General features: G+C 43.9%; 1 long non-coding RNA gene across 1 annotated transcript; it reads left to right on the top strand.

The window, feature by feature from the left end:
- Positions 1 to 576: 576 nt before the first annotated feature.
- On the top strand, positions 577 to 19,285 carry LOC120303028. Its single transcript, XR_005555317.1, has 4 exons — positions 577 to 761; positions 12,739 to 12,915; positions 16,905 to 17,052; positions 18,342 to 19,285. It is a non-coding gene; the product is annotated as an uncharacterized LOC120303028 (long non-coding RNA).
- Positions 19,286 to 20,683: the final 1,398 nt, after the last annotated feature.

Genomic DNA, 20,683 nt, shown 5'->3' with positions numbered 1-20,683 from the left:
GTGACCGGCTCACGATTATGATGTTGCAGCAAGCCATGGTCATGGATCGTCATTTGTGATCTTCCCTGCCAGGTTCCCACAAGCAAAGTTGCCAGCTGTTTCCGTAAATTAGTCCTGCCAGTTTTTCTTACTAGGAGCCCCACTATGGAGTATGTACCTCCGCAGTACCCACCTGCCTGCCCACGCTTTCTAGTCGCACTTGTTGGCCTCCCCTCATTCAGTAGTGCCTGCCCACTATCCCCACTGGCTGGCACAACCCCAGTTCCTCCCCAGCCCACCTACGTTCAGTAGCACTCACCCACAGCTCCTCACCCACCAGCCTGCTTGCCTAGGACTCTGATCATGTATGGTCTTTTCTTAACAAGCTGCATGGTCTCTGGTTATGATGGCCACTGGTCCTGCCGGCCACTGGTCCTGCCGGGATTGGCATTGCTAAGTGAAGTGGTCACATGTCATCATGGTTTATAACCACATTACTTAGCAACAGAAAGTCCACTCCAAATGGCCGTTGTAACCTGAGGACTACCTATATTTTAGCCCCAATCTTTAATCTGCAATAACCGTCACATTAAGGAAATGCTGTGTAGTTCTTTTGTTTTGTTGTGTTTCTTCTCCACAGGAAAAAAGCAGAAGGTGTACAGGGAACTGTGGCAGAAACATCTGGAGCACTAGACAATGCCAAGGACAAAGTGAAGGCAGCCGAGCGAGCCCTGAAAAAAACAAAGGAAGCCATCCAGAGCGTGGAAGGCAAAGTCAAACAGGTGAAGCCAGCCAATTTGTATTTCTTGGAAGGAAGGGAGTTGTGGGTAATAGTCAAGATCCTGGATAGCTTTTAAGGTATCCTGTGCTTTCAGTGGGCAGCTGCCAAGTATTTTCCGTACCTGGCCTTTCATCCTGCCCTTCCATGACTCTGCAGGTAAGACTCAAACTCAGCTTCTGCTTTTGGGCCACTTGCATGCCATTTTCCTGTCAACAAAGTAATTGCTGCCTTCTCCTGGGAATCATATTTGTATTCCCAGATTGATTTATAGCTGCGGTATTTTCTTGACATCCCCCATCCAGGTATTAACCAGATCCAAGCCACTTTTGGACTCTCGTTCAGTGGTGATGAGTGCAACTCTTAAGGCAGGGGTCCCCAACTCCTGGTCCTTGGACTGGTACTGGGCCACGGCATGGCAGCAACCGGTCCGCACAAACAAGCAAAGGCCCATCTGTGGGATGCAGGCAACACACAAAATCATGCACTCTCCGGTCTATGGAAAAACCTTTCTGCATGGAACCGGTCTCTGGTGCCCAAAAGGTTGGGAACCTCTGTCTTAAGAGACCCGAAAGACAAGTATAGTATGTCCTGGAAAAACTCTATCTAAGTGGTCTCTGGGAGTTGAAAACAACTTGATGGCACATCCTCCTTTGCTTTTCAGCATCACCCAAGACTGGCATTTAAGAAAACGTTCTTTAATGCCTCCAATAAGAAATTGCTCTTTAATTTCATTCTAAAGCGGAAAATGTAATAGATATTTCCAGAGAGCAAAAACTCTTTAATTAAGCCAGTGGATTATGATTCTATGAAGGTTTAGTTAACATTTACCTACCTAATAGCAGTGTTCCTCAACCTTGGCCACTTTAAGATGTGTGGACTTCAACTCCCAGAATTCCCCAGACAGCACACATATTAACTTATCAGGGTTGAGAAACACTGCCTAATAGTACCAAGCTCATTGAAGGGGATTGTGTTGTGCTTCCCTCTCTTAAGTGTCCATTGTTGTTTATAAGATCATTTCACCATATATCACCACCATGCACCTTTTAAGAGGCCTCTGGTTAATGCATTAAGTATAGCTTATCTCATACCCACAGTATCCCTGCTTTATCTGGCTTTTAAAGCATCTTCATGTCAGAAGATGCCGCCTACATACGGAATGTCAACCAATCTAGTCTTGACTCGAATATAATATACCCACGTCTCCAATGTTATGGAATTACCATTAATACATTATAGAGGTACATATAATGCAACGTTCATAATGCTAAAATATCACATATACACATATAAATATAAATTTAGACCTTTATGGTGCCGCAAGACAGTTACGTCTGCTACCAAATGTTGTCATTGCTACTAGAAAATGGTCCAGTAATCAAGACTATCTGTCAGTACCATATGTCATACACTGAACTTGCCAGTTTATTTTATGAAATTGTTAAAACAAGCAAAATAGCATAGTACTAAAACGTCAGACTGAAGGGTTATTTATGAAATGGAAATGAAGGGTTACTTTTCTGATTATGGAAGATTTAAAAAAGTCTTTTGACACATTATTCTTAAACATCAGAAGGCAGATTTATTAGAAATATAGATACAGGTAATTCTTGACTAATGACCGTTCAAAGTTACGACAGGCCCACTTGGGGCTACTTAGGACCAGATTTGATGGTCACCTTTACTATTGTCACGTGATCAAATTTCACTTGGGCAACATGGTCGCTTGTACAGTCATTTGCAGCCTCCCACAGTCATGTGACTGCATTTTATGATGGGTTTGCTGAAAATTGGCACTCAGTTCTGTTTGGCAAAGCTGCGACCTCTGCAAAAAAGATCATAAAATTGTTTTATGACCAACATGACTTATGACTGTAATTCTGAGGCTCAGTTACAATCATAAGTCAAGGATTGCCTATACATCCTTTGCAACTATCATTTTATTGCCCTATATATTATACAATATCTTTCTCTAATTTATTGCATTCATCATTTTCTCCTATGCATTTTTTTCTTATCTTATCATCCCTCCAGCAAGCATTCTTTTTCATATTTCATATTAATGTAATTCCACAAACTCTCTGTACTCTGCAGCTTAATTCTTATCTTTCTGTTCCATATAACTTCCAAATCCCCTTTCTTTATACTCATTTTCTATTAATCCTGGCTCCTCCTGTATTAGGAGATTAATCTGTCTTCTAATGCTGTTTCATGCGAGGCTCATGCTTTCTCTTGTAGTTAGTATACGTTTCATTTCTTTCACTCCCTTCCTTTCTTCCAGGTTGATTTTTCTCTAATCCACTCGTGAGGTCTCATATTCAGACCTTCTTACTCTACTTGGATCGTCAGTCATTCTTTCAAGGCTTTCATCATAGACCATCAAATCAATCAGCTTTTTTATGCTTGCGCATGAATGGATTTATGGTTAAAATATTCTGCATATTCTAAAGAAACATATAATTATTTCTGAACAGAAGTTGCCAAACTATGATCGTTCTTATTCATTCGAACAACCCAATCACTTTTTCTGTAGTCTCACAACTCATCTACGCCCGTTCACCCAAGTAATTAAATACTTTTTTCTTGGATGACCTTTAAGGTCCCTTCCAACTTTATTATTATTATTATTATTATTATTATTATTATTATTATTATTATTATTATTATTATTACTATTACTATTACTATTATTATTATTCTTTTAGAACTCTATAGGATCACATTTGTTTAGAATGTTATGTATTTTTCCCCAAACTCATGTTTGTTTTTTCTATTAGTCATTATTCATTGAACCGTAACTATTACCAACCTATGAATTCTGACTTCCTTCTATGCCCACAGTGATCCAGTTGACTCTAATTAATACTTCCTGACATACATTTTGATATAACTTTCAGCTCATACAGATAGTCTTCAAATTACAACTGGTAACTTAGCAACCATTGAAAGTTACAATAGACCCCCCTCCCCGAAAACTGCTTATGTCCCCTGGGGTCACATGACTGCTTTTTGGGTGAGTGGCAACTGGATTACCTTTACAGGTGGTTGCAGTATTCTATGGTCATGTGATCACAACTTAACAATTTTTGGCTCGTTTCTGGCCTTTGGGGATGGTTTCCAGCAAAAAGCACCTGCAGAAAGACCTTGATTCACTTAGTGACTGCATTGTTCACTTAATGACTGCTGCAAAAAAAAGTCATCCAATCAAGTTTGGTCACATGTGTGCCTCAATTTATACCCATCATGACTTACAATGGAAACGCCAGGGCCCATTATAATCGTAAGTTGAGGGCTACCTGTAATTAAAACTATGCTTCACTTCCCTGAAGATGTTAATTAATTATTTTCCACACGATCAGACCACCTTCATTCAGATCTGTGACAGCCTTCTCCTTCCTCTTAGTTTCACAGACATGCAGCGTATCTATTTCTCTTTCTGTCACTTCGTTTATTCATTCATCTTCTTTGCTATTTACTCTTCTTATGTTCTAGGTGCACTCCTCCAGGTTTGTTTATTTATCCATCTTCTTACCGCAATCCATATTGAATTTTAGCAGTTCTATATGCTACGGTCGTCACCTGGTGACTCATAGAAATTGACCTTTACCGCCAATTACACTGTACACGTTTTTCAATTGAGCATACACATAACCTAAAGAAGGTAATATACTAGGACACCAGCTTTAGTTCTACCTGTGCTATTTGCTTATTCCCTGCAGGTAAGGGACAGTGCCTGTCAGTTTTGGTGCTCCGGGCCCATCATGCTACCAGGAGAATCACAGTCTGCTTTACCCCAAGAACGTTCACATTGTTGTTTTTGTTAGTTGCAACCCATCGCAACCAGATGAACAATGTTCCTCCAGGCCTTCCTGTCCTCTACCATCTTCTGGAGTCCATTTAAGCTCACGCCTACTGCTTCAGTGACTCCATCCAGCCACTTCATTCTCTGTTGTCCCTTTCTTCTATTGCCCTCAATCTTTCCCAGCATTAGGCTCTTCTCCAGTGAGTCCTTCCTTTTCATTAGGTGGCCAAAGTAATGAAGTAAATTTCTAATTTATAGACAATCTAGGTGGGCAACACACTGTCGCCCTCATCCTACCAAATCAAAAGTATATGCAGTATTCTTCCAAACACTCCAAATTGGCAAGGGCAGAAAATGTTAAGGAACAAATACCAATTTACTAAGAAAATAATGGTGTTTGAACAAATCATCAATTAAATGAACTTTTGAACAAAAATTATTATGCTAAATGAGCTATGTTGAATAGATATTTAGACAATTGATAAATGGGTTTAAATATGTTTGCTTATCATATTATTTCGTAATTATTGGGAACTTGTTTGGGTTACTTTTTCAGTATTTTGTTGTATTTAATTATGAGTCTCCTACTGCCAGTTGAAGTTAGATGGCATCCAAATAGAATTTAATAATGAAGAATATTTTAAGCATGAGCTTTTGAGCAAAAATGATTATGCTAAATTACCTCTGCTGAATAATTATTTAACCATTTCTTTATTATAGTTGGTCCCAGAGTCAGCCAGATGTTTAGACTGGATTTGGCATTTTATTGACCTATAGAGTCCTTCCCAAGGACCTGGGATAGGCAGATGCTATTGTTTGATTTTATTATTGTTATGTCCCGAGCCTTTGCAAACGGCTCGGGCGTTTGCAGGCAGTCCCGGGCAGGTGCAAAGCTGCCCGGGACCAGACAGGCTGTCGCCAGCGCCGTGCGCATGCGCGGTGCTGGCGCGGGAAAAGTAACCCATTTACCCGGGAGTTGCCTATATAAGAGGCTGCGAGGCGTTTGGGCGAGGCTGAAGCCATCTTCCTGTAAGCTGAACGCTGAATAAAAGAAACTGAGAACTCCAGCTGCTTCTCGTGTCTGTTTTCCCGCCACGGACTCAACACTGGCGACGAGGATGGGATGCCTTGCACTACCTGGAAAGGAAGAAGTGTAAGCTTACCCACGGAGTCCTGAGCGGCGGAAGAGGAACGGCGTCGACTCGGCAGCTGCCCGCCATTCCGGTGCGCATTCGGGGGTAGGCTGGCTGATAGACCCGTCTCCTGAAGATCCGAAGATGGCGAAAATCGGAAGGCTTTCGGAATTCGACGTCTCACATCCAGAGCGGTGGGAGTCCTACGTATCCAGAATGGAGAACTACTTCAAGGCAAACCAAGTGAGGGAAGATAGCTTGAAGGCGGCCACCCTGCTTTGCGTTTGCGGCCAAGACGCCTTCGAAATCGCAGAAAACCTTGCAGCACCTGTCCCAGTAGAGTCTGTAAGCTACGCAGACCTGAAGAAGCTGCTGAAGGAGCATTCCACCCAAAGGTGTCCGTTATCTCATGGCGCCCACACCTTCGAACAGAGGGATCAACGTCCGGTGGGAGTCAGCCAAGGAATACATCGCCGCGGTACGGAAGGCCGCCAAGCCCTGCGAGTTCACGGACCTCGAGGAACGACTGAGGGACCGATTCGTGTGCGGGTTAAGGCATCGAGAGCTACAACAGAGACTTTTCGCTAAGGAAGAATTATCCTTCCAAGACGCCTTAAGGAAAGTCACCGCAGAAGAAGCAGCAGGCGACGCCGTCAAGAACATGCGGCCGATCAGAAGCAGTGCAGAGGGTGCGTCCGTGCACCAGGAAGACATCCGACGAAACTCCGAGGAGGATCCGGACGAAGAAGTCGACCGTCTACACCCCGCGAAGGAAGAGAACCAGAAGGGAAGCTCTTCGGCTCCGCTCAAGTGCATCGGCTGTGGCGGTCGCCACAGGAGAACCGACTGCAAGTTCCGCTCCGCTACCTGCCGGGCATGCGGTAAACAAGGGCACATTGCAGCTGTGTGCCTGGGCCGACGAAAGGCACAACCCCAAGAAGAACGCCTGAAGGGTACCAGATTCCCCAGCCAGAATAGGGTAGGTTTGTGCGCTTCGCGAAGAAGCATCTGTAGAACAGGCACACACAAGCCCATGAAGAAAAATCTGTCACTCAACGTGAAGCTACAAGGGGTTCCATTATCTATGGAACTAGACACAGGGTCTGCCCTTTCCATTATTTCATTGCATACATTTAGGAAGATTTGTTCCAGTAGTGGGACTAAGGCCAAGTTAAGGCCTTCTGATATTGTATTAACAGATTTTCAGAACTCAAGAGTGTGTGTTAAGGGGAAGGCCACCCTTAACGTGCAATACAAGAGTTTTGAAGGTCCACTAGACGTATTAGTAGTAGGGGGTGAACGAACGAGTCTCATAGGACTCGATTGGTTTGAGGCCCGGGGGATACACGTCACAGGACTCAACAGTTTACAAACACTCGACCTACAGGAAGTCTGCAAAGAATTTGCAGATGTTTTCAGCCCCCAGCTGTGCACATTCAAAGGACCACCTGTGTCCTTAAAGCTAGACCCCACTGTCACTCCCATTAGGATTAAAGCAAGAAGGGTCCCTTTTGCTTTAAAAAGTAAGATTGATACTGAATTAGACAAACTAATCCAACAGGGAATCCTAGAACCTGTTGATTCCAGCCCGTGGGAGACCCCCATTGTCACGCCTCTAAAGGCACATGGGGACATTCGCATTTGTGCTGATTACAATTGCACACTCAATAAGGCATTGCAGCAACATGCCTATCCTGTTCCTGTGGTCAGTCACATCCTGGCCTCTCTCAAGGGGGGGCGTGTTTTTGCAAAGCTTGACCTAGCTCAAGCATATCAACAGCTGCCTTTTGATGATGATGCTGCCATAGCTCAGACCCTTGTGACCCACAGGGGAGCCTTTAAAGTAAAAAGGCTACAGTTTGGAGTAAATGTCGCTCCTGGGATTTTCCAAAGCGTAATGGAAAACACACTACGAGGTATACCAGTGGTCTGCCCCTACTTTGACGATGTCTTGATTGCAGGAGACTCCACACACATTCTAGCTGAAAGGCTTAGGGCTGTCCTGTTAAGATTCAGGAAATCAGGCCTCAAGCTCAGAAAAGACAAATGCAAGATTGGGGTGCCTTCTACTGAATTTCTGGGATTCAAAATTGATGCTGCTGGGATTCATCCTGCTGAATCCAAACTAACTGCTATTTTAGAAGCACCCAGGCCAAAGGCCTTCTTAGGCCTCCTGAATTTCTACAATTCTTTTCTTCCACATAAAGCTAGTGTAGCTGAGCCTCTTCACAGGCTACTAGACAAACAAGCTGTGTGGCTGTGGTCACAAGCACATGAGGCTTGCTTTAAAGAAGTCAAGGCCTTGCTCACTTCTAACAGTGTTCTTGCACATTTCAACGAGTCTCTTCCTGTGTGCATCGCTTGTGATGCGTCCCCCTACGGGGTTGGAGCTGTCCTGAGTCACCTCAGGTCTGATGGAACTCAGGTTCCTATTGCATACTACTCCAGAACACTGTCTTCTGCCGAGCGCAACTACGCTCAGATAGACAGGGAGGCTCTGGCTGTTGTTGCTGGAATTAAAAAATTCCACGATTTTCTATATGGCAGGCATTTCACGGTCTTCACTGACCATAAGCCTCTGCTGGGACTGTTTACCACACGTAAGCAGACTCCCCACATCATTTCCCCTAGAATGCTTAGGTGGTCTATTTTTTGTCTGCATATGATTTTTCATTACTCCACAAGCCTGGGAAAGAAATGGGCCATGCTGATGGCCTCAGTAGATTGCCTCTGCCAGTAGTAGAAGCTGACCCCGCGCCAGCTGTCAACATTCTATCAATCCAAGCCTTGCCCGAGCTCCCTCTTAGTGCCAGGGATGTTACCGCTGAAACAGGTACAGATCACACACTTTCACGTGTCCGCTCCTGGGTCCTGTCCGGGTGGCCTGAGCACTGCCCTAGTCCTGAGTTTCAGAGTTTCTGGTCCAAAAGGAACGAACTGTCCCTTTCTCAGGGTTGTCTGCTTTGGGGAAACAGAGTTGTCATTCCCACCTCAATGAGGACTAGGGTCTTAGAATCCCTCCACGAGGGTCATCCTGGCATTGTTCGTATGAAGGCTCTTGCACGAAGCCACTTGTGGTGGCCTGGTTTAGATAAAGGTATTGAGGCTAAGGTACACGCATGCCACCTGTGCCAACGATCTCGCCCAGAGATGCCCCAAGCTCCTGTGCATAGATGGGAGGAAACACAGTCCCCATGGTCTAGGGTGCACATTGACTACGCTGGGCCCTTTCAGGGCCAGTTCTTCTTGGTCCTTGTTGACAGCCATTCAAAATGGCTTGAGGTTGTGCCTGTCTCATCCACCACCACTGCAAAGACTATTCAGGTACTGAGGGGGATTTTTGCTGCACACGGGCTGCCAGATGTCATTGTGTCCGACAACGGCCCTCAATTCACCTCCTCCGAATTCCAAGCTTTCTTACAGGCAAACCTGATTCGTCATGCCACGTCTGCGCCTTTTCACCCGTCCACCAACGGTATGGCTGAACGCATGGTGCGCATCGCAAAGGACGCCTTGAAGAGACTCACCTACGGGGACTGGCATCACAGGTTGGCTGACTTTCTCCTTTCTTATCGCACCACACCGTCCACTTCTACAGGGAGAAGTCCAGCTGAACTTCGTTGGGGGCGCCAACTTACTACTAGACTTGACCGGTTGCATCCGGACAGACTGCCTTCATCTACCTCACATCCTAGGGCACCTAGACAACTACTTGTGGGTGCCCCGGTTTGGGCTCGCAATTACGGGCCTGGTCATACATGGGTCCCCGCTTCTGTGTCCAGGATCACAGGTCCTCTCTCCTACGAGGTTGCCCTGGACAACGGTCGTGTCCTGCGTCGGCACATCGACCAACTTCGCTCTAGGCGAGACTTTTCTGATGAGACTCCTGGGTCTTTTCCAGGGGGGGAGGGGGACCCTTTGGAGCAAAGGGAAGGGCAAGAGCTACTGCCCATCTCCACTGAGGGAGCCACAAACGGCCCATCCCAGGATTCTGCAATTGCTCCGAAAAGGAAGTCATGGAGCTTACCCACACAACAGGCACTCACGCCTACTCCAGCCAGGGAGTCACCCCGGGGGCATACTCACTTTCCACATACATCACACAGCACTCCAGCAACGGAGGATACCCGGGGGCATCCCAACAAATCATTCCCCGCAAGAGAGCTGGCACACAATTCCCAAGGTTGGCCTGACCTTACCCCAAATCCTACAGGGGGTCAAACATACACAGAGCTAGTCGAGGAACCAAGTCCCGACTACAACAACCCTAGCACAAATCAGGGAACACCTGAGTTTTGGGAAAGTACAGAAACCCACACGAGCCCGAGCACAGAATGGGGTTCAGGGAATGGACAGCCTCCTGACAGGTCTTGGACTGACCTAGGAGGTTCTACAGAGACGCCCAGCAGTGGCTATCACTTCAAGGGGCCTGAGGGTCTACAGCTAGGTAGGTCAACCAGGTCACAAAGCAACAGAAGCCCTGGCCTGACGAGCCCGGTGGGCAAGCAAGCAGGCCAGGCATCGGGGCACAGTCCTTGGAAGACACCAGGGCACAATAGAGAGAACAGGCTCACGCCTCCCTCCAGTCAGGGGACTTATGCCAGTAACCCAGAGCTAAGAAGGTCACAGAGAGCAAAGAAATCTCCTAAGTATCTAGAAGATTACATAACATTGCTGGCAAGGCAAAAGCCAGTAATCAGTGGGAGCACTGGGGAGCAAAATGTCATATAAAATAAATGTTGTATGTTGGTAGTAGTTTTAGCCCGGGGGAAAGGGGTGTTATGTCCCGAGCCTTGCAAACGGCTCGGGCGTTTGCAGGCAGTCCCGGGCAGGTGCAAAGCTGCCCGGGACCAGACAGGCTGTCGCCAGCGCCGTGCGCATGCGCGGGTGCTGGCGCGGGAAAAGTAACCCATTTACCCAGGAGTTGCCTATATAAGAGGCTGCGAGGCGTTTGGGCGAGGCTGAAGCCATCTTCCTGTAAGCTGAACGCTGAATAAAAGAAACTGAGAACTCCAGCTGCTTCTCGTGTCTGTTTTCCCGCCACGGACTCAACAATTATTATTCTCAATCATCGCACAGTCAGCCAGATGTTCAGACTGGATTTGGCATTTTGTCTACCTATCGAGTCCTTACCCAGGACCTGGGATAGGCAGATGTGGATGTTTGATGGTATTACAGGTATCGTCGCAGGATGGAAGCAGTTCCTAATAAGGCCGCCTTTTGCAATTGACTAATAGCAAATTTGTCAATGCCAATGGTGTTCAAGTGGTGCTCCAGTTGTTTTGGGATTGCGCCAAGGAGCCTATGACTATTGGTACTACCCTTGCTTGCTTTTGCCACAGTCTTTCTATTTCTATTTGTAGGTCTTTGTATTTTGTTATCTTCTCCAGTTCTTTCTCTTCTATTCTGCTGTCTCCAGGCACTGCCACGTCCACTATCCAGACTTTTTTGTCTTTCTTATCGACAATTGTTAAGTCTGGGGTGTTATGTTGCAGGTGCTTGTCTGTTTGAATTCTGAAGTCCCAGAGCAGTTTAATTTTATCATTTTCTATGACTTTCTCTATTTTATGATCCCACCAGTTTTTGCTTACAGGCAAATGATATTTTTTGCAGATCTTCCAATGCACCATTGTTGCTACTTTGTCATGCCGCTGCTTGTAATCAGTTTGTGCAATCTTCTTGCAACAGCTTACCAAGTGGTCCACTGTTTCTTCAGCTTCTTTGCATAGGCGGCACTTACTGTCTGTTGCTGTCTTCTCAATTTTGACTTTGTATGCATTTGTCCTTAAGGCTTGGTCTTGTGCAGCCAGAATTAGTCCCTCGGTCTCTTTCTTCAATTTTCCTGCTCTTAGCCATTGCCAGGTTTTATTATTATCTGCTTTCCCAGCTATTTTTTTAATGTATTGGCCATGTAGTGCTTTGTCTTCCCATGCCTCTATTCTGTTCTTCATTTGGTCTTTCTTGTAGGCCAGTTTGGTCTCTCCAGTAGTTAGTAAGCCTTCCTGATATACTAATTTCAGTGCATCTTCATCATTGTTCTTCAGATATTCTTCCAAAGCCATTTTTTCTTCTTCAACCATCTGATGTACTTGTAGCATTCCACGCCCACCTATTTGCCTTGGTAGATAAAGTCTATCAATGTCACTGCGTGGATGAAGGGCGTGATTCATTGTCATTATTATTATTATTATTATTATTATTATTATTATTATTATTATTATTATTATCCATTTATTAGCAAATTAATTGATAGACCAGTTGTACTAGTGCTCCATTTCATACCATGTTGAATACCACATGACAAGCGGTTGACTGGAGGGATGGCTTGTAGCTGGATTGTTACAATATCTGTATTTTGTTCTTAATTCTGCCCATATTCTTATAAACTGGTCAGAGCATTCTACAATATTTGATTAACATTCTATTGCAGTGCTTCCCAAACCTGGGTAAATTACCCAAAATTAGATAAAACTGGTTTTTCTTTGGGTTATCAACACACATGTTTATTCCCACTCACAACAGGGGCGTTTTGTTCTAGTGGTTAAGGCACCAGATTAGAGAGCGGGAGACTGTGAGTTCAAGTTCCATCTTAACCACGAAAGCCAGCTGGCTGACTTTGGGCCAGTCACTCTCTCTCAACACAACTCACTTCACAGGGTTGTTATTGTGGGGAAAATAGGAGGAGAAAGATCTGTTGGACGTGTTTCCCGCCTTGAGTTATCGGTAAAAATAATAAAGGCAGGATGCAAATAAACAGAGAAACAAACAAATAAATAAATTTGACTTAAAGTATTTTACCTACTTTGAGTAAAAAGGACTTTCTGGTAAGCAGTTTTGGGTAATGAAGGAAAACATTTGAGAAGCATTGTTAACTTTCGATTCATTGCAATCTTTGTGTGTCAAAGACACGCTGGAGGATTCCCGAGTCAGTCCCAATTCCACAACTGATTTTCGTGTGGATGTGCCCTGAATGTGGATGCGTGAATGTGACCTTTCTCAAAAGTCAACCCTTAATCATGCTTTGTGACTTTCCTTTCTCTCAGGCTGTGAGCCAGCTCGACACACTCCTCAACAAGGAACTGCGACTGGAAAGGCGTCTGAAAGACTTGGCACAGGATGTGGCCACCTTACAAAAGAAGTCCCAGGCTAATCAGCGCCAGGCTCAGCAGGCCACGGGAAAAGCTGAGCGTGCCACTAATATAGCACTCCAGCTCAAAAACGTGAGAATCCCATTGCTGTCATTACTTTCATTACAGGCAACTGCTTTTTTGTAGTGGTAGTAACAAACTGTTGTGGTTTTTAGTTGCAAAGTCGTGTCCGATCCATCGCGACCCCATGGACCACGTTCCTCCAGGCCTTCCTGTCCTCTATCATCTTCTGGAGTCCATTTAAGTTCACGCCTACTGCTTCAGTGACTCCATCCAGCCACCTCATTCTCTGTCGTCCCCTTCTTCTATTGCCCTCAATCTTTCCCAGCATTAGGCTCTTCTCCATTGAGTCCTTCCTTCTCATTGGGGGGCCAAAGTTCTTGAGTTTCAACTTCAGGATCTGGCCTTCTAAAGAGCAGTCAGGGTTGATCTCCTCTAGGATTGACCAGTTTGATCGCCTTGCAATCCAGGGGACTCGCAGGAGTCTTCTCCAACACCATAGTTCAAAGGCCTCAATTCTTTGGCGCTCAGCCTTTCTTATGGGACAAACTGTAGGCTCACCTTATGGTGCAGTGTTTCTCAACCCTGGAAACTTTAAGATGTGTGGACTTCAACTCCCAGAATTCATGCTAGATGAGGAATTCTGGGAATTGTAGGTCACACATTTGACAGTCGCCAAGGTTGAAAAACGTATTAGGAGAAATCCAGAACTCCTACTTGTCATGTTTTCCCAGCTTGTTGTACCTTCTTCTTCTATCTTCATCAGAAAGTCCTCTGTTTCTCCCTCCCTTGAACAGTCTGTTGTCTTTCTGCCCAGGGTTATATAGAAAAGATTATTCAAATTATTAGTATTCATCCCACAAAACTTTGGCTGATTCCTTAGCTGCAAGTCTCTTAATTACTTGAGTTTATACAGGTAGTCCTTGACTTACGACCACAACTGAGCTGAAAATTGCTCAAGTGAGACAGCTGCTAAGCGAGATAGTTAAGTGAGTTTTTCCCCATCTTACAACCTTTCTTGCCACAGTTATTAAGTGAATCACAGCTTAATAACATGGTTGTTAAGTGAATCTGGCTTTCCCATGGCCTCAGGGCACTGCAACAATCATAAATGCGAAGCAGTTGTCAAGCATCCGAATATAAATCACATGACTATGGAGATACTGCAAATGGTCATAACTGTGAAAAATAGTCATAAGCCATTTTTGAGTGCTTCAAATGGTCACAAAGCGAACTGTTGTAAGTCGAGGACTATTTGTATTGTTGCCCCAACCTCACAATGCAGTTCTTCTCCTTACATACCGTTGTGCAATGTCATCACTCAACTACTGTACTAAGTGACAGCACTCAGATCATGAAATCACAGTGCAAACAGTATTTTGGCATCACCATGGTGAGGAAGGGAGGATGCCTGGGTGCCTAAAGAATCTTATTCTCAGTTTTCAAGAAGAGCTACGAAAATGTTAATTAGTCCCTGGTGAGAAAATGGCTATCTTCATCCTCAGTATGCAAAGCATATTCTCTGAGTAATTGCTGAGGGTTGCAGGCAAGTAATGAAGCAACAAATAACACGACATGGCCAGATGGCCTTGTTAAAGGGCAATCCTCAAGTGGACAGAAAAGTATACCAGTCTAAAATCTGCTGTCCTGGTAATCTATCCCTGTTCTATCACAATAATGAGCCCATCAAGTGAAACTGTCCTTTTAGTATCAATACTGTATGGGAGACTCTAGAAAGAGTACAGAGAAGAGCAACAAGAATGATTAGGGGACTGGAGGCCAAAACATATGAAGAATGATTGCAAGAATTGGTTATGTCTAGTTTAATGAAAAGAAGGACTAGGGGTGATGATAGCAGCGTTCCAGTATCTCAGGGGTTGCCACAAAGAAGAGGGAGTCAAGCTATTTTCCAAAGCATCTGAAGGCAGGACAAGAAGCAATGGATAGAAACTAGTCAAGGACAGAAGCAACCTAGAATTAAGGAGAAATTTCCTAACAGTTAGAACAATTAATCAATGGAACTACTTGTCTGCAGAAGTTGGGGGTGCTCCAACACTGGAAGTTTTTAAAAAAAGACTGGACAGCCATTTGTCTGAAATGGCATAGGGTTTCCTACCTGAGCAGGGGGTTGGACTAGAAGACCTCCAAGGTCCCTTCCAACTCTGTAACTCTGTTACGAAAAGTCATTGGCAGATTCCTCCGGCTTTGTTGTCTGTCTCACTGAGCATCCCCTGCCAGTGGCAAAAACAACCACCAGTTGTTCTCTGCAATGTGTGGTAGAGCAGAGTTGGGTGTGTGTTGATGGGTCCTGGAACGGCCAGTTTAGCTACCTGTTAGATTGCCCTCAAAAGTAAATTGACAAGTAAACATGAAACTCCTTGTTGGCAGAAGCAGCAAAAAGCCGGTGAGGCACTCAGTGGTGACAGAACCACCAAAGCATGCCTGGCAGCAGCTGGCTTTCTTAGCCAATCTGAATCAACCTTTTGTGAAGCACAGAGTAGCAGTTTTTCAAAAGAGAATTAAATCCATGTTTTTAAGGAGACAGTGTATGATCTGGGGAGTGCTTTGGAAAGCATCCGACAGGCATTAGATGGGCAGATGTCTCTATGGCAGTGGTGGCGAACCTATGGCACAGGTGCCAGAGGCAGCACTCAGAGCCCTCTCTGTGGGCACGCGCTGTCGCCCCAGTCCTAGGTCTTCAGCTGGGCTTTATAAAACCTTTTCGCTTTAGGCCTCCGTCGCCATGTGCAAAACAAAAAAAAGTTCACTCAGTCAATTTCAACTTCTCACGGGAAAAAAAGATCTTGCAGAGTTGGAATTGATTGATTGAACTTTTTAGTCCCACCCACTCTGCTGTTATCACTGCAGCCACACCCACCCAATGGGCCACACCCACCTGGCACTCGACGATGCATAAGTGGATTTTGGGTTGCAGTTTGGGCACTCAGTCTCTAAAAGGTTTGTCATCACTGCTCTATGGGAACCACATGGCCATTCTCTCATGCCCCACCCCCAAAATGGCAATGGAGGGCAATGCCCGAGAACGAGAGAAGAGCAGACATTCTCATGGCAGCTAAAATGGCCATTAGATGCTGAGCAGACCCCATTCCCTAATCATCAATCATATCCTTGATGAAGCCTTTGCTCAGGCTTTGAGTGAGGTGGGGTGGAGCCCCTTGTTAAATGTGGGCTTTGTGTATGTTTTTGTATGGAGTGGCTGGATCCCATCTTGTCAATCTATTTTGTACAGTATTGTGCTTTTATCTTGTTTTGCTACATTGTGAGCTGCCTAGAATAGATTCAGAGTCAAACTATGACTAAACTGAATTAAAGAAATTAAAGAAAGCATACTAGATCAGGTCCATAGCAGAAATTCAAAAAAATACAAAAGACCACTGTTCATTAAAACTGAAATAGCTAAATCTCCCTCTGAAAAAGAGCCCAAGAGGCAAGATCATGAAGTTACGGCATATTAAAATGATGATTAAAGTCTGTTTATATCACGGTTAGGGAACAGAAGAATGAGCCCACAATCAGTTAATCTATGTGCGTGTATATGTTCATTATGCCAGATGTTACACTGTTGTATGCTTTACATCTGTTATTAGAATATCTGGAAAATAGGGATCAGTAGGATTGCAGGAGAAATATTTGTCACCGATACAAGTAACCAGAGTGCCAAAAATACGGCCTGCAGGCAGACTAGAAACATGGTAAATGACAAGCCAATGATCAAGTGATCAAGCAGATGAAGAGAAAAATGCTGGGTAGTTGCTGAATTGGATAAGTTGTGAGATAGGTAATTTCATTTCATTTGATCTCCCTAGAAGTTTATAAATGGCTTGCAAACTCCACTAACAATTATTAAGGTGGTATGGAAACCTACACGCTATCCTTAATTTCTGGGACCTAATTTCCTCATCTACCAGGTTTGCTAGAAATAGACTAGCTGTTAGCTCAAGGACAACCACTTCACCATTCTTCACCTATATTTACTCTGGGATTGATTGCCAATTTCTACCAATTTGCTTTGTAATGATATTTTTCCTTCTGTCTCTAAGGAGGTAGACGAGGTAAAGCAAAACTACCAAAAGTTGCAGAACGAATTGGAGAAACAGCCCAAGGATGTCCTGCTCAGGCTGAAAAATCTTAGGGAGGAAGCCCAGAATCTCCTAGACAAGGCCAACAGCAGCAAAAGAAAGCTGGAAGGTGAGAATACAAGAGGAGAGTTTGGCTAAATCCCAACCTCATGTATCTTCTCTGATTATACAATTATATTCAAAAAATAAGAATTGGTGGGGATGATGGATATTTACTGACAGCTGGTATGGGATCAGCGCTACATTGTTCAGTATAAAAATCCACATTCTGGATAGAGAGGACCATTGGTTTGAAAGAAGAGTGAAATAATAGAATAATAATCTATGTTACAACTGAACACCCCTCCCTCAACAGAGGGGGAGGAATAAGATTCCACTTATCTCTATTTTACAATGCAGCCGTTGCAGCAGTTCCAGGAAGATTCCACAACCAATTGCACTCTGATTCAGGTGACCCTGTGGGCTCAGATAAATCCGCAAGTGGCCTCAATAGGTCTCAGGGAGAGTGCTAACATCCAGATGACTGCAAAGAAATACAATCCTTCCATTTCCCCCCCCCCCCAATCCTATAAGAATCTATCCTTCCACTCACCCCCATCCAATCTCAACTGTCAATACCTATCCTTCTATCCCTCCGCCATCAGAACTGGATGAGAAGTGAAACATTTTATTCTTCTTCCTCAAGGAAAAAACAGTCCAGTTGCCTTTTCTATAAAACCTTTGAGATTACATAGCCCAGTGTACCATTACCCTAGGCTAAGCAACCCACTGAACAATAGCAGATGATCATAAATATCCTGATTATTTAGGGAGTTAGGGACTTAGTTAAGCATGCCATGCGAACATAGCACAGTTAAGTCGCATGATGAAAATTATCTTGGAGTTTTCAGAAAATGTCCAAAAGTAAAAAAGCTATGATTTCAAGGAAATTCTGACTTGGAAAATGGTTTGCATGTCATTTTAATAGATGCTAGGATATTTAAATTAATATTGGTGCAGCTATTCAAATCAAGGCAAGTTTTGTAAAATAAGTTCAGAGCCAATATTATCACCAAAATTCTGAGTTTTAAAGTAACAGTAATGATCAGAATCCATCATTTCTCGTTTCATAATTTAACTGCTTTGGCATTTTGTTTCATCCATCTCCTCACTTTCCTTAATGGAGTAAAAAAAACCTTGCTACTTCAGGACGTCTTTCCTAATCTGAAGCCTTTAGGTGCAATGGAAATTCCTGGTCTGCATCTTAGTGTAGCTAAAGTTGCAGCTTTGCCAAGCTGGATAGAAATTCTGGGTGTTGCAGAATTATAAATCCTATGATTCTGGAAGACACCAGGGTAAAGAAAGTGTTCCAAAGACTGTAATGTCCAAGCTTTTAAAAAATTCTGGCTATTCTTTCAGAATTGGAGAAGCGCTTTGAGGACAACGAGAAAGAAATGACAAGCAAAACCACAAAACTGCAGGAGCTGGAAGAAACTGCAAAAGGATTACTGAAGTATATCCAAGAGAAAGCCACTGCCTATGCTACCTGCTAAGTTCAAGGTTCCTGTGGATAGCCCTTTGGGTTGGCTTCCTGCCAGCTCCGAACACAACTATGGTATGGTGCTTTCTACTGATGTCAATAACTGGCTTCTTAGAGACAAGACTTTGGCGGTAAATCCAGAGTTTTAATGTAATCCAGATCATTTCATCCTTAACTGACTGTAGCACTTAAATCCACCCGGGATCAGACATTAATAGCATGATTCTAATGTGAATATTTTGTAGAAACAATGTGTCTCTAGACTATGTTTTGACCCAGGATTCTGGAACATAGGCCAGTTTCTGAAGGTATCAGCTGGACAGATAGAATATTTCCGTTGTAGTTGTAGAATGGGAACCAGTTTGGCGTAGTGGTTAAGGCACTAGGCTAGAAACCAGGAGATTATGAGTTTTAGTCCTGCCTTAAGGGATGAGCCAGCTAGGTGACCTTGGGCCAGTCACTCACTCTGCCCTAGAAAATAGGCAAGGGAAAACCACTTCTGCAATCTTGCCAAGAAAATAGTAGAGACTTGTCTGGGCAATTGCCATAAGTCAACCATGATTTGAAGGCATCAAATTGTTATCCTAGTCATGGAAATACTTCCTCTTTCAACACCCTCTTCCTACGATTCACAAAGTTATTTTCATTATAGGGTAGAAACAACCATACTTTCTGTATGGTCCAGACTGCCAATATGAATGCCATAAAAACTGAATGTAAGCTACTGCCATTCAAGATGACTGATCAGTTCCCTTTCTTGACATCTTTTTAATTATTTGTGTCCTTATTTTTTTTAATAAAGTAACGCACATATACACCAAAATGATTAATAATTTTCTAAAAGAGATTTTCCTATCCGGGTTCCCTCAACTCCAAAAGTCATCAATTTGCAACCAGGTGTTGATTACAGCAACACACATACAAACTCAGAATTAGGAGAATTTCCCTAGCCGTGACAACTGTTAAGCAGCGAAACGGTCCCCCTGCTAGAATCATGGGAGCTGGTGGTTTTCAAACAAAGGCTGAATAACCATTTGTATGACATGATATAAAGATTTCTTCCCTAAGCAGGGGTTGGACTAGAAGATCTCCATGGTCCCTTTCAACTTACTATTGTATGATTTTAAGTCCAACACCACTGGTTTGGAGAAGACTGCAGGCCATGACACAATATTCACCTCCTGTGAATACTTATTGAAGATCTCCTATGTCCTTCTCCAGATGAGGAACTTCTGTTAGTGAGTTAATGCCAGTAATGAGTGTTTTGGGTTACCAATTATAGCCATCAGCACACATTAGTATTATTTTTTAAAAAAACTAATGGAAAGCATGCTTAGCATGGCTTCTAGAATTCTTTCCAACCTGTTAGGAGTGGCTCCATTCTGGGTCACATGACCAGGATAAGTGGGGGCTTAAGAATAGAGCCATTGGTAGCATTCTATTATGGGTCTCCCATAGGGATAACAGAATTACAGAGTTGAAAGGGCCCATGGAAGTCTTCTAGTCCAACCCCCTGCAGGAAACCCTATCATTTCAGACAAATGGCTGTCCAATCTCATCTTTAAAGCTTCCAGTGCTGGAGCATCCACACCTTCTGGAGGCAAGTTGTTCCACTGATTAATTGTTCTAACTGTCAGGAAATTTCTGTAGGTTGCTTTTCCCCTTGATTAGTTTCCATCCATTGCTTCTTGTTCTGCCTTCAGCTGCTTTGGAGAATAGCTTGACTTCCTCTTCCTTGTGGCAACCCCTGAGATATTGGAACACTGCTATCATGTTGTACCCAATTCCAGCGACCTTTCTTTATATGTTTCAGCCTCCAGTCCCCTAATGGGGACTGGGATGCATGTTTCTGAACTTTATTATTCCCCATCAGATCTATCCCATTTTCTAACTCCATTTTTGTTTGTTGATTTATCCTCATGCACACACCCCTCAAATACGATCCAGTTTGCATCAGTTTTGCTGATAGAAAGACATATAGACAGACTGACAGATAGGCATAATCCTAAATCCCTTTACATAATTTATTTCCAACATTCTGTTGGGGTGGGAATAATAAAAAAAGACTGGAATAGATTCACACCTATTGTAATCTTAATACCTTAGGGCAGTGATGGGGAACCTTTTAGAGACCGAGTGCCCAAACTGCAACCCCAAACCCACTTATGTATTGTTGGGTGCCGGATGGGTGTGGCCCATTGACTGGGTGTGGCCCATTGGC

This window comes from Crotalus tigris, unplaced genomic scaffold (assembly GCF_016545835.1).
Source record: "Crotalus tigris isolate CLP2741 ecotype Arizona unplaced genomic scaffold, ASM1654583v1 scf7180000024449.105168, whole genome shotgun sequence".
Lineage (NCBI taxonomy): Eukaryota > Metazoa > Chordata > Lepidosauria > Squamata > Viperidae > Crotalus > Crotalus tigris.
Note: the sequence above shows the minus strand (reverse complement) of the source record. Positions and strands in the feature narration are given on the sequence as shown.